Source organism: Callithrix jacchus, chromosome 22 (assembly GCF_049354715.1).
Source record: "Callithrix jacchus isolate 240 chromosome 22, calJac240_pri, whole genome shotgun sequence".
NCBI lineage: Eukaryota > Metazoa > Chordata > Mammalia > Primates > Cebidae > Callithrix > Callithrix jacchus.
The window spans coordinates 41,537,695-41,551,069 of record NC_133523.1 but is presented as its reverse complement, the minus strand read 5'-3'; the positions used below and the strand labels follow the sequence as shown (position 1 = coordinate 41,551,069).

Here is a 13,375-nt window from a genome sequence, read left to right as displayed (position 1 = left end):
TGTAGATTTGTAGAGACGGGGTTTCACCATGTTGCCCACGCTGATCACAAACTCCTGACCTCACGTGATCCACCCGCCTTGACCTCCCAAAGTGCTGGGATTACAGGTGTGAGCCACTGAGCCCCAGCCAGTGGGACCCCTTTTGAGAAACATATGAAAACTCCAAAGACGGGGTCTCTGCTCCCCTTTCTCCATCCCTGGGACATGCCTGTCATCCATCCATCCATTCATTCAACAAGCATCTACAGAGTACCTACTGCGCGCCAGAAGCTCAGACACAGGGAACACAGCACTCCCTTCTCAACTTCTACAGTTTGGAGCCTTGTGAGAAAGCCAGGCCTGAAGAAATACTCCGGGGAAAGAATTTCTTAAAGGAAGGCACTTGCGATACACACACCAACACGCCTGCATCTCAAAAAGATGCTGCTGAGCCAAGATGCTCAACCCAAAGGACTCCACAGGGCAGGTACCCAGCTCTGTGAAATTCTAGAAGAGGCAAGGCTGACCCACAATGACAAGGCAGGCCAGTGACTGCTTCTGGGAGCAGGTACTGACCAGGAAGGGGCACGGGGCAACTTTCTGGCAGTGACGAGAATGTGCTGTATCTTGATAGGGGTTAGGACTCACAGAAAGGCATGCTTAAGCTATGTGCATTTTAATGAATGGCTCTCTGCAGCCTCAGTCTCGTGGGCTCAAGCAATCCTCCCACCTCAGCCTCCAGAGTAGTTCCAGGCGGGAGCCACCACAACCAGCTAAGGTTTTTATTTTTTTTGGAGAGACAGGATCTCATTGTGTTGCCCAGGCTGGTCTCCGACTCCTGACCTCAGGTGATCCTCCCACCTCAGCCTCCCAAATAATGCTGGGATTACAGATGTGAGTCACCACACCCGGCCCCTCTGTGAATTTTACTGTATATGAATTACACTTAAATGAAAAAGGATTGGGAAAGGCCAGGCACAGTGGCGCACACGTGTAATCCCAGCACTTTGGGAGGCTGAGGCAGGCAGATCACCTGAGGTCAGGAGTTTGAGACGAGCCTGAGGTTGGGAGTTCAAGACCAGCCTGGCCAACATGGAGAAACTTTGTCTCTACTAAAAATACAGTAATTAGCTGGGCATGATGGTGGGCGCCTGTAATCCCAGCTACTCAGGAGGCTGAGGCAAGGAGAATGGCTTACACCCGGGAGGCAGAGGTTGTAGTGAGCCAATATCGCACCATTGCATTCCAGCCTGGGCGACAGAGTGAGATTCCGTCAAAAAAAAAAAAAAAAGTAAAAGGTCACCATGCACATTCTAGGGAGAGAAATTCCACCCACCAGTATCCCAAGGGCTTGTTAGGCTGTGAGCTAAGACCTCTCCCAGGGAGACCTCCCTCACCCAGGTTGGGTGCCTAGTGTGTGAGGTCAGTGAGGGGCAATGCATGCCAGCTGATGGAGGTTACAGTCCAGTGAACTGTCAACGCCACCCTGTGAGGCAGGGGCTATGGGCATCTGCCTGCCCAGCCTCACACAGTGGACAAGAGGTGGTACCTGGCTTCTGGACAGGTGGCTCGGGGAGCTTGACCTACAGGCGTCCCTGGATACTGGGCCATCCTCTGCCTTCAATCAGCAGAGACCACCAGGCACTCTCTCAAGGACCCCAAAAGTCATTAGCAAGGGTCTCACAGCCGCAGACAGATATTCCCACTCATTCCATTCCCAAGGTTACCAGGCTGGGACACAGAGGACCTATGAGGCTGACAGGGGCCACGCAGAAGTTGGCAGTCCCCTAAGCAGGCGAGCATTTCAAAGGGAGAGTGCAGAGGGACAGGGTGGGCATGGCGAGGGAATGAAGGCAGCGGGGCCGGGCTGAGGAATCCAGGGGCATCAACCCTTCCTCTGCAACCCTAGAAAGAGCACGTTTGGGATGGGCTCAGTGGCTCACACCTGTAATCCCAGCACCGTGGGAGGCTGAGGTGGGTGGATCACGAGGTCAGGATTTTGAGACCAGCCTGGCCAACATGGTGAAACCCCATCCCCATTAAAAATATAAAAATGTGCTGGGTGTGGTGGTGCGCGCCTGTGACCCCAGCTACTCAGGAGTCTAAGGCAGAAGAATTGCTTGAACATGGAAGGCGCAGGTTGCAGTGAGCTGAGATGGAGCCACTGCACTCCAGCCTGGTGGACAGAGCAAGACTGTCTCAGAGGAAAAGAAAGAAAGAAAAAGAAAGATCATCTTTGTCCCCAACCTCAAGAGTACACACAGAAGCAGCAACTAACAACAGTAACAACAGCGACCGTTTACTGTAAGCCTGGCACTTGGAAAACATCCTCTCCACGCTAGACCTTATTTAACAATAAGGTTATCCAAAGAAGCATTTATTATTTCTCCTGCACTTCTGCTTCTCTAAGCTGGCCTAAAGGAGGCAAAGAGCTTGCCACCAAGTCCCAGGGCTAGAAGGAGCAGAAACAGGACTTTAATCCACAAAGCTGACCCACTTGCTCGTCACCTACAGGGTCATCCTAGGGGTCCACCCCCTGCTGCCAGCCCCACTTCAACTCTTCCTTTAGGAGGAGGATTTCTGCAGCCACAGAACCTGTACTCCACGCCGTATGCCCCCAGGTGTGAACCCCACCAAACCTGTGTCAACAGAAACAACCTGCAGGGTTCCAGGCTTGGTGTGGCTAAGACAGGGAATTCACCACAGTCCCAAAGGGGTGATCACAGAAAAAGGACAACCTGATCAAAGCACTCTCTGCTGCCTCAGTTTCCCCAACCTGTGAAATGGGCCTAATGCCACTTCCTTCACAGAACAGGACAGACTCCGGAGGTGCTGAAACAAATTCTGGATCCCAGAAATAACAATACCATTAATAACAATAATAATACAGAGGAAATGATCTGGAATTTGCTTAAAAATGCCTTGGTAAAAAAGAAAAATATATATATTTGCATAGCAGGAAAGACGTAATGGCCAAAAAAAGATCAGCAAAAAATTCTTGCAGAAGCTGGTGATGGTTATACAGAGGAAGGCTATGCTGTTCTCTCAGCTCTTGGTGAGTGCTTTAAAATTTCCTTAACAAAAAGTTAAAAAGGTCGGGCGGGCGTGTGCCTCATGCTCGTAATCCCAGAACTTTGGGAGGTCTAGGAAGGTGGATCACCTGAGGTCAGGAGTTCAAGACCAGCCTGGCCAACATGGTGAAATCCCATCTCTACTAAAAGCACAAAAATTAGCCAGGCATGGTGGCACACACCTGCAATCCCAGCTACTCAGGAGGCTGAGGCAGGAGAATCACTGGAGCCCGGGAGGCGGAGGTTGCAGTGAGCCAAGATTTCACCACTACACTACAGTCTGGATGACAGAGCGAGAGCCTGTCTCAAAAAAATAAAAAATATAAGTTAAAATAATAAACCCGCCAAGTAGAGTCTAGATGGCAAAAAAAGAAAAAAACAAACAAAATAATAATAAGTAAAGATGGCCAGGTGCGGTGGCTCATGAATATAATCCCAGGACTTTGGGAGGCCAAGGTGGGAGGACTGCTTGAGCCCAGATGTTGGAGACCAGCCTGAGCAATACACCAAGACCTTGTCACATGAAATAAAATAAAATAAAATATTAAAAAATAATAGGCCAGGCATGGTGGCTCATGTTTGTAACCCCAGCACTTTGGGAAGCCGAGGAGGGTGGATTGCTTGAGTCCAGGAGTTCAAGACCAGTCTGGCCAACATGGCCAAACCCTATCTCTACAAAAAATACAAAATTATTTGGGTGCCGTGGCCCATACACCCGTAGTCATAGCTAATGAGGCTGGACATGAGAATCACATGAACCCAGGAGGCAGAGGTTGTGGTGAGCTGAGACTGCGCCACTGCACTCCAGCCTGGGCACACAGCAAGACTCTCATCTCAAAAAAACCCAAATTAAATTAAATAAATAAATAAAAAAGAAGAATCAAAGTGAATCTTCGGCCAAACATGGTGGCTCACACCTGTAATCCCAACACTTTGGGAGGCTGAGGTGGGTGGATCACCTGAGGTCAGGAGTTCGAGACCAGCCTGACCAACATGGAGAAACCTGTCTCTACTAAAAATACAAAATTAGCCTGGAGTGGTAGCACATGCCTGTAATCCCAGCTACTCAGGAGGCTGAGGCAGGAAAATCCCTTGGACCTGGTGGTGGTTGTGGTGAGCTGAGATCACAACATTGCACTCCAGCTTAGGCAACAAGAGCAAAACTCCATCTATAAAAAAAAAAAAAAGCCAGCACTGATTGCCTAGGGTTTGGGGGGAAGGCCATAGTGACTTGGGTATCTGATCCTATGGGAGACCACGCTACTTAATAATAATTATTCTCATTACAGCCACACATTTTTTTCAGGCACTAGCTATACCCCAGGCACTGTGCTGAAGACTGAGCATGCCTGAGGTGGGTTTCCTCCCATGCCCATTCTTCCAGATGGGGAAACTGAGGCACAGTACAGGGAAGCCCTGTGTGCCTCATGCGGGAGCAGCCTGCTGCGTGCCCTCTGCTGCCATACGGTTTAAAATGCCAACATTGTTCATCGTGTGCCTTTCAGGAAGACAATGGGGACCTTTCAGATCAGGGGAGTCAGCGTAGTCCCGCGGGAGAACAGTAATCATAGTGAGAACTCCAGCAGCATCATTTGCTAGTTCCTGAGAGCAACTGCACGCCCAGCTGGACAGAACATTGCTTTGTTCAGCCTCACAGCAGACCCTACAAGGGAGGCATCATGGGCCCATTTTATAGACAAGGAAACCGAGGCCATGCAAAGGGATCGCTTGCCCAGGGTCACACTGCAATTAAGCAGAGAAGTCAGTATTCCATCCGACGCCTGCCAAATAAGGGGGCCACAGTCCACAGGAGAAAGAACTGCCTAAAAATGACAGGTGACACCGACACTGAGTGACAAGGCTACCTTGACACTTTATGGGTGTTTGGGGACCCTCAAAGAGCCTTACCAAATAGATACTGAGACTAACTCACTTAATAGAGAGGGAAACCTGGGCACAGTGGCTCAGGCCGGGTGCAGTGGCTCATACCTGTAATCCCAGCACTTTGGGAGGCTGAGGCGGGCACATCACCTGAGGTCAGGAGTTCAAGACCAGCCTGACCAACATGGAGGAACCCCGTGTACTAAAAAAAACAAAATTAGCCAGGTGTGGTGGTGAATGCCTATAATCCCAGCTACTCAGGAGGCTGAGGCAGGAGAATTCCTTGAACCTGGGAGGTGGAGGTTGCAGTGAGCCAACATGGCGCCATTGCACTCCAGCCTGGGCAACAAGAGCAAAACTCTGTCTTAAAAAAAAAAAGGAAAGAAAAAGAAAAGAGGGGGAAACCAAGGCCCCAAGCAAGGCCCCTGTCCACAGTCATTCATCCAGCACGTAGCAGAACTGGGATCAGAACCAACTGGCAGGGTCCAGAGCCCACACTCCTGACCTCCACACCAGGTGGCAAGCACGTGATGCAGGACATAAGGAGGAGGAAGAGGCAGGAAGCTCATCAGACACGAGGAAGTCACCAGAGGCAAAGACATACGCAGGTGCAGCCTGCAGACACAGTCTGGGCGACAGGTGGGATCACAGTGAACAGGAGAGAAAGAGAATAAAGGCCCTCAAGGTGCGGCATGAGGGGCCGGGTGCAGTGGCTCACGCCTATAATCCCAGTACTTTGGGAGACTTAGGCGGGAGGAGTGCTTGAGCAGGAGTTCGAGACCAGCCTGGGCAACACAGTGAGACCTTGTCTTAACAAAAAATACAAAAACTCCCTGGGTGTGGTGGTGGGCACTTGTAGTCCCAGCTACTGGGGAGGCTGAGATGCGAGGCTCACTCGTGCCCGGGAAGGGCAATGCCGCCGTGAAAAGTGATGGCGCCACTGCACTCCAGCCTGGGTGACACAGCAAGACTGTGTCTCAAAAAATAAAAAAGGTACAGCATCAAAGGTACTTCCTAAGAGCCAGCAAAGGACAAATTGCTGGCCCTTGATCTAGCAATCCCACTTCCAGGAGGCCACCCACAGGCATACCTATTTTCCTGTAACGTGTGTGGACCTGTGCCTTCCCGTGCTGCATGCAAAAATATTCGGAAACAACTCCACATCCATTATAGTAAAGGAGGATTCGCCCACACAGAGGAATACCACACGGCCAAGAAAAAGATGGGAGGAAGACCTACATGAGGTCTCCCAGGGAGATGAAGCAGGAAGAGAGCAATGGATAGAGCAGACTACCATCTGTGTGAGATGAACAGTTGTTTCTTTGTTTTAGCTGGACTCTCGCTGTGTTGCCCAGGCTGGAGTGCCCAGGTTGGCGCAATCTCAGCTCACTGCAACCTCCACCTCCCAGGTTCTAGCAATTCTCCTGCCTCAGCCTCCTGAGTAGCAGGGATTACAGGTGTGTCCCACCACACCCAGCTAACTTTTTTAATTTGTAATTTTTGTATTTTTAGTAGAGATGGGATTTTACCACGTTGGTCAGGCTGGTCTTGAACTCCTGACCTCAGGTAATCTGCCCACTTCAGCCTCCCAAAGAGCTGGGATTACAGGCGTGAGCCACCACGCCCGGCCTGAATAGTTTTTAATGACATACATCGGTATATAAAAGTACACACACAGAACATCAGAATGGAGGCAGCTGCTCCGGGGAAGAGAGCTAGGTGACCAGGGATTCTGGGGAGGATACAAGGACACATCATCTTTGGTATTCTGAATTTGCCCTGTGTGCATGTATCACTTAGGAAAAAAACGAAAGGCAGAGAGAGAGAAAGATGCAGTCTCAGACCACCCAGGCAGCATGAATGAAACCCCACAACGGCTAATCCAACCCTTCTCCCTCCTCCTCCTGGACTGGGTCCCTATGACTTCACTGCTCCCTAGGGCCCTGCCACACAGTAGGCCCTCAGCAAGTTTCATTGGGAACAATTAAATAAACAAAGGCCCTCTCTGCTTTTGTCAACACCCGCCCCACACACTCATACACAAAACTAATTGTCACCAAAGTAGAAATGCCTCAGAAAACTCTCTCTCTCCACTGGGGAAACTTGCATGTCCCTGAGACACAAAAGCTTCAGTCAACTGGGACACAACTCTAATGGTGGCACTCCAGGCGGAGGAGAATGCAAGGAACAGAACCGGGAGACGCTCCCTAAGGACCCCTCCACCAAAGGCTTCCCATGCCAGACAGGAGACAAAAAACCAGAGGGGTGTGAAGGGGTGAGTAAGGAGGGAGCAATTCATTCTGCTGGGGGAGTGGGGGGGGGCAGTTGACATCGTGGACACGCAGCACGGATGACTATTCTTGTTTTCTACTAAGTGAGGGTGTCTGGTGGGGGAAGAAGGCTCAACTATGACCAGGGCAAGATAACCATGCTCCCCACCCCTCTCCCCTGCAGGGCGGGAGAGGGGAAATGGCAGTCCCCTCTGCCTTCCAAGCCCAGGCGGCCTGGAAAGGAATGCCATGTTTTCCTGTTTCCAATTAACTTCCCCTACCAGCAGCCTTCTGCATTCTTGAGACCTGGAGTCAAGGCAGCCTGGGGGGTGGGGGTTGAGAGCTGGCGGGGAACTGGCCTGCTGGCTGGACCTGGGGCTACAAGGTGGCCCACGGGAACCTGCAGGGCCCTACACACCCCCAGGAACTCCCCATTCCCAGACCTCTGGGCCCTGATCCCTTGGCCCTTCCATAACCTGGGGCAGACCCCATCTCCTGAAGGAAGGGTGGGGAAGGGTCGGAGGCCTCTGGGAAGGAAGTCAGCAGGGAGACCCTCTTGGGCCTTACTCAGACTTCTCCCACCACCTTCCGAAAAGATCAGTTCCTACATTCAGCCAGCACTCAGCCTTGAGAGATCTGGGAGTTCCCCTGAGCCCCTCTCCTCCTGCTCACCACCCCCGAGGATTATTACTTATGCCTGTCATTTCACCAAGGGAAATATCTGCACTTAAAGTAGGGGGCAATGGCAGCAGGGATTAGGGGTCCCTCAATGCTTCTGGGATCAGACTCCATGAAGTACCATCTCCCCAGTTCTGTTGACAAATATGGAATCCCCACCACTAGTCTCTGCTGTCTGGCTTGGAGTCCTGGCTCGGCCACGGAGATGGGGTTTCACCATATTCCGGGCTGGTCTCGAACTCCCAACCTTATGATCCACCCGCCTCGGCCTCCCAAAGTGCTTCCCCTGGCCTCAGTTTCTTCATCTGTAAAATGGCAAGATCACCTGTATTACCTCCTACACCGGGTGAGTTGGGGTCTGCCTCTCTCTCTCAGCCCCCAATCCCCCACCCCTCCAAGTAAATGTGTATTCAGCATGGGTAAAGTGTTGAAGGGGTAGGGCCCCAGTCCCCAAAGCGCTCAGAGGGTAGTGTCACTGAGGGAAATTGTTTGTTTGCAATTGGCCTTCTCCCACCACAGGGAATTCTTGTGGGGCAAAGTCCTTCTCTATTCACCTTTAAATTTTTTATTTAATTTATTACTATTATTGAGACAGGGTCTCACTTTGTTGCCCAGGCTTGAGAGCAGTGGCACAATCATGGCTCACCCCAGCCTCAAATTCCTGGGCTCAAGCAATCGTCTGACATCAGCACCCCCAAGGAGCCAGGGCCACAGGCAAGTGCCACCATGCCCAGCTAATTGTTTCATTTTTTGTAGACACAGGGTCTCACCACGTTGCCTAGGCTGGTCTTGAAATCCTGGGCTCAAGTGATCCTCCTGCCTTGGTCTCCCAAAGTGTTGGGGTTACAGGCGTGAGCCACAGCACCCAGTCTTAAATGCCAGTCAGATCACCTGAGGTCAGGACCTCGAGACTAGGCTGGCCAATATGGTGAAACTCCATCTTTACTAAATATACAAAGATTAGCTGGGTGTGGTGGCAGGTGCCTGTCATCCCAGCTACTCAGGAGGCTGAGGCAGGAGAATCACTTGAACCCAGGAGGTGGAGGCTGCAGTGAGCCAAGATCACACGCCATTGCACTCCAGCCTGCGCAACAAAGCAAGACTCTATCTCAAAAAAAAAAAAAAAATTTCAATGCCAGCAGCTGACATTCCTGCCCTGTACCCACACTGCATACTCTGCCTGCTGAATGGTAACTATAAATGACAAGTTTGGGTAATACTTTTACCCACCCCCAGGTCGCTTAAAGAAACTATAATTATCCCTACTTGCAGATGACAAAACTGAGGACCAGAAGTTAAATGACCTGCCTAAGGTTACCGAGCAGATCAGGCCAAAGAGACACAGGCAAGAAAGTCCTCTGCTGCCAGGTATGGTGACTCACGCCTGTAATCCCAGCACTTTGGGAGGCCGAGGCAGTCAAATCACAAGGTTGGAAGTTCAAGACTAGCCTGGCTAATATGGTGAAACCCCACCTCTACTAAAAATACGAAAAAAAAAAAAATGGCTGGGCGTGGTGGTACACAACTGTAATTCCAACTACTTGAGAGGCTGAGGCAGCAGAATTGCTTGAACCCGGGAGGCGGAGGTTGCAGTGAGCCGAGATCGCGCCATTGCACTCCAGCCTGGGCAACAGAACAAGACTTTGTCTCAAAAAAAAGAAAAAGAAAAAGAAAGTTCTCCAGTAGCTGCATCAAAGGGCCATGATGTGGCAAAGTGACAGCGGGTCACAGGGCATAGGGACAACCAGACGACAACAGTCCCAAACAGTTCAGCTTCTCTCCAGGTAGGGCTTAGTAGCAGCAAATGGGGCCGAGTACCCTGCTCAGAGAAAGGAGAGCACGACAGTGGGGCCAGCTCCTAGGTGCCCCAAGCCCATCACTGGCCAGGCCTGGGACTCCCCCTCCCCGACTCTTCACAGGCCTCCAATTCTCAGTTCCTGCAGGCAATTCTCCATTCCAGCCACAAGTGAAATAAATGATCCTGCCCTCAGCCCCACTTCCAAGTACACCCCTTCCCAAAACCAGCTCCCAGGGAAAAGAAACCTGGCCGCTGCTTTGAGGTATTAGCTACATTTCCAACCAGGTCCACTGAAGTCAGAGAAGCAAAGTGCCAAAGGGTAGGACAGAAGAAGAGCTTAAGATTTTCTAACTGAGATGGAAACACTCTAGGAGGTAACGAATTGGAGCTCTGTGTGACCCAGGGCTGTGTGACCCTGGGCAAGCCCCTTAACCTCTCTGAGCCTCCATGAACCTGTCTGGAAAATGGGAATAATGTCTGTCCCTCCTCTACTTCCTCCTTGGACTGTGGCCAGTGTGTAATGTATTTAGCAGTGGCAGAAAAAGGCTCCCTAGATAAATATTATTATTAATATTTCCATCTGGGGGGTGGAGGGAGCTATACAGAAGACAAGGGAGGTCAACGTGCCCCCAAAATTCTACCAGCATGGGAAGTGGGTGCTTCCTGAGTTGTCCTCCCCTGTTTTCTCATGACCCGGGGCAGGTCAGAGTTGACAGAGCCCCCCACCCCCACCCCAGGTGCTGGGAGAGGTGGAAAGCACAGAGAGCTTATCCCAAATCTCAGGCCTTGAAGCCCGGGATGTTTCTAGTTTCCCTGACAAGTGCCCTCTTTAAAGAGGTGTTAAGAGAAAGCCATCCCTAGATCTGTATTATACTATGGGTGGGTGGTAGGTGGGGTGGGGTGGGGTGACAAAAGGGGACGATGGTCAGGACATGGGCCTGGGCACAGACTGCAGCCCACAAGGCTGGGGACACCAGAGAGCTAGAACCTGTCACTGGGGCCTCCCCGGGAGGGCTGACACTGCGGCCTCTGACCCCACCTCCAGGGAAGTTCAGCTGCTCAGAACCACGAAGCAAAACAAAGGGGCGCGGAGAGGAAGGAGCCCTAGTGCCTTCCAACCACCACCGGCGCCCAGGCCGAGCCGAGCCCTCCCGCGGCTCCTCGCCCGGTCCTCCCGGCTGGCCGCGCACCAAGGCCCAGGCAGTCCCTGGTCCCTCGTCTCCCCGCGGCCGCCCGTGACAGGAGTCGGGGAAGCAGCCGAGGGGCAGCCAGGGATGGGAAAACCAGATGGCTCCAACCCTCCTCCCTCCTCCTCCATCCCTCCCTCCGGGTGCCCGCGGCCTGGCTGCCCTCCGCAGGGGCCCGGGGAGGCCGCGGGCCCAGCTCGTCCGGGCTCACCCCGGGGAAAGGGCTGCCTTTGTCTAAAGGTCACCACCCGAGCGCCGTGCCCCGGCCCGGCCTGGTGCCTCCTGTTCCCAGGCCGAAGGGGAAGAGATGGGGGGCCGCCCCGAACCTCGGGAGGTGACAGGAGAGGCGCTCACCCCCCCCAACACCCGTAACGGCCCCCTCCGCGATGAGCCTCAGCTGGGGATGGGGGAGGGGGTCACCTCCCTCCACTGCCGGGGGTGGGGGGTCAAGTCAACTCCTTTCATTGTTTAGGGGCGGTGCGGAGGGGGAGCCCCGGTGGCCTCCTTCCCCATCCATCCCTCCCCAGCTCTCAGGGGTCCCCCGTGTCCGCGACACCCACGGGAGGGATTTGGGGAGGGGGCGCAGGGGCCAAGCGAGGCGGGGAGATGCAGGCTCGCCGCCTAGGGCAGGGAGATCGCCGCCCGCTGCCCGGTGGCCCTCGCCTTCCCCGAAAGGCGGGGAGCGGGGCGAGGGGAGGGGGCCAGGCCGGGGAGGGGGTCTCCGCGCCCCTCCCCCCGTGGAACGTTAGGTCTCCTCTCCCCGTCGCTCCATTGTATCCCCGGCAGCCGGCGGGAGGGCCGGGGAGGCACCGGGCGCCGGGTCTGGGCAAGGAAGCCGGTTGGGGGGTCCCCGTAGGATCGGGGCGGCGGCAGTGGTGGGAGAGACGCGGGGCGGGGGGGTGCCGGTGGCGGTGGGCGCCGAGCAGAAAAAAAAAGAAGAGGCAGCGGGCGCTGCGCCCCGGCTGGGGGGCTGAGTGTGTGAGTGTCGCGGGGGTGGGTTCGGCCCCGGCTCCGGCTCCCCCCACACACACCCTCGCCGCCAACCCCCACTCCCCCCTCGCTTTTGCGCCCTGTCACAGCCCCGACTCGCAGGTAGAGAGAGTTAAGAGATTTAAAGAGAAATTGCTACATTGTGAGAAACTCACCCTGATGTTTGAGCAGCCGTCGGCGCGGGGTCTCCGAGACGGCCCCGCACGGGCTGCAAAGGGAGGACCCAGAAGGGGCCGGCCGGCCGGGCCGGTCAGCGCAGTGCCTGATCGCATGGCGGCCGCTCCGCAGCCGCCGCCGGGCCCTCGCCGCCGCCCCGCGCCCAGGCCCGCGCGCCCCGGGCCCGCGCCCGCGCCGGGGAGCGTCCCTCGGGTATGCAAAAAAAATTTTTTTTAATTAAATGCAAACGGAAAAAAAAAACCTCGCAGGTTTTGTGTTCCGCCCCCCCTCCTCTTCCTCCTCCTCCTCCTCCTCTTCCCTCCTCCCTCGCCGGGGGAGGGGCTTCGAGGGGCCCCGCCCCACGCCCGGGCGGACCAGCCCCGGCCCCGCCAGGCGCGAGCGGCGGGCCCAGGAGCCAATGGGAGGCTGCGGACGCCCGAGGACTGGGCCCTCCGCGCCGGCGCCGTCCCCGCCCCCAGCCCCAGTCCCGGGGGTTCGGGGGCGCGCCTGCCTGGGCTCGGGTGTAGTATGTCAACTGCCTCGAGCAGCGATCCGGGTGCTGAGGCGCAGGGGAACTGAAGGGATCCGCGGTCTCACACCCTGGGTCCGGCTGGGGAGGGGGCGCCGTGCGTTCTAGGCGCGTCCCCCGAGGCGGAGGACGGTCGCCCGGCGGGAGGACGCGCCCAAGGGGAGCGCCCCAGGTTCGAAAAGATAGCGGGAGTTGAGAATGAAGATGGAGGAGATGGAAGGGAGTCCCCCCGGAGCTGGGACCGCGCCGGAGCCCCAGTTGGAGCCTGGCAGGGTGGAAGGCGGCGGGGACTAAGGGGTGACAGGCCGGGACCCCGGACGTGGGTCGATCACTCACCTCAGTGGGTCTCCGCCGAGCCGCGGCGGCGCCGGGGAGGCGGGTCGGACCTGCTTCGGAGCCTGTCCCAGGCCGCTCCGGCCGCGCTGATGGGATTCCCAGAAGCCCCAGGACGCCGTGGTGGTGTCGGGTCCGTTTCCGCCCCATCAGGCCGTAAACGCCCTGCTGGCGGGACACTGGGATTCACGCTTTCCCTTAGCGAGCGCTTGGTGAGCGCCCACTGTGTGCGCTGCGCGGTGCTGGGGGCCCAGCGAGGGCACAACCCCCGGACCTGCCTTGCCGGGGCTCGCAGCCCAGGGAGACTTATATTCTGTTCCCTTACTCCCTTCTGTCTCCCCAATGCCCTAGAAAAATCTGTACACAGTAGGTGCCCAGTGAATTCGTGTTGAATAAATGAGTAATTGAGACAGATCTGTGATTGCTTTTGTTGTTGTTGTTGTATTTTGTTTTGTTTTGAGACGGAGTTTCGCTCTGTCCCCGAGGCTGGAGTGCAGTGGCGC

The 13,375-nt window shown here is 54.9% G+C and overlaps 1 protein-coding gene across 12 annotated transcripts in view; it reads right to left on the bottom strand.

Annotated features, from left to right (window-relative positions):
* Positions 1 to 12,984, bottom strand: part of BICRA (BRD4 interacting chromatin remodeling complex associated protein) — a 99,020-nt gene extending 86,036 nt beyond the window's left edge. For 9 of the 12 annotated variants that reach the window (XM_035287418.3, XM_035287420.3, XM_035287423.3 and 6 more), the window contains exon 1: positions 12,010 to 12,044. The gene's annotated coding sequence lies outside the window, so the exon portion shown is untranslated. Of the gene's footprint in view, positions 1 to 12,009; positions 12,045 to 12,875 lie in introns of those variants that run through there. The other 3 variants (XM_035287419.3, XM_035287421.3, XM_078360245.1) reach the window with 1 other exon arrangement.
* Positions 12,985 to 13,375: the final 391 nt, after the last annotated feature.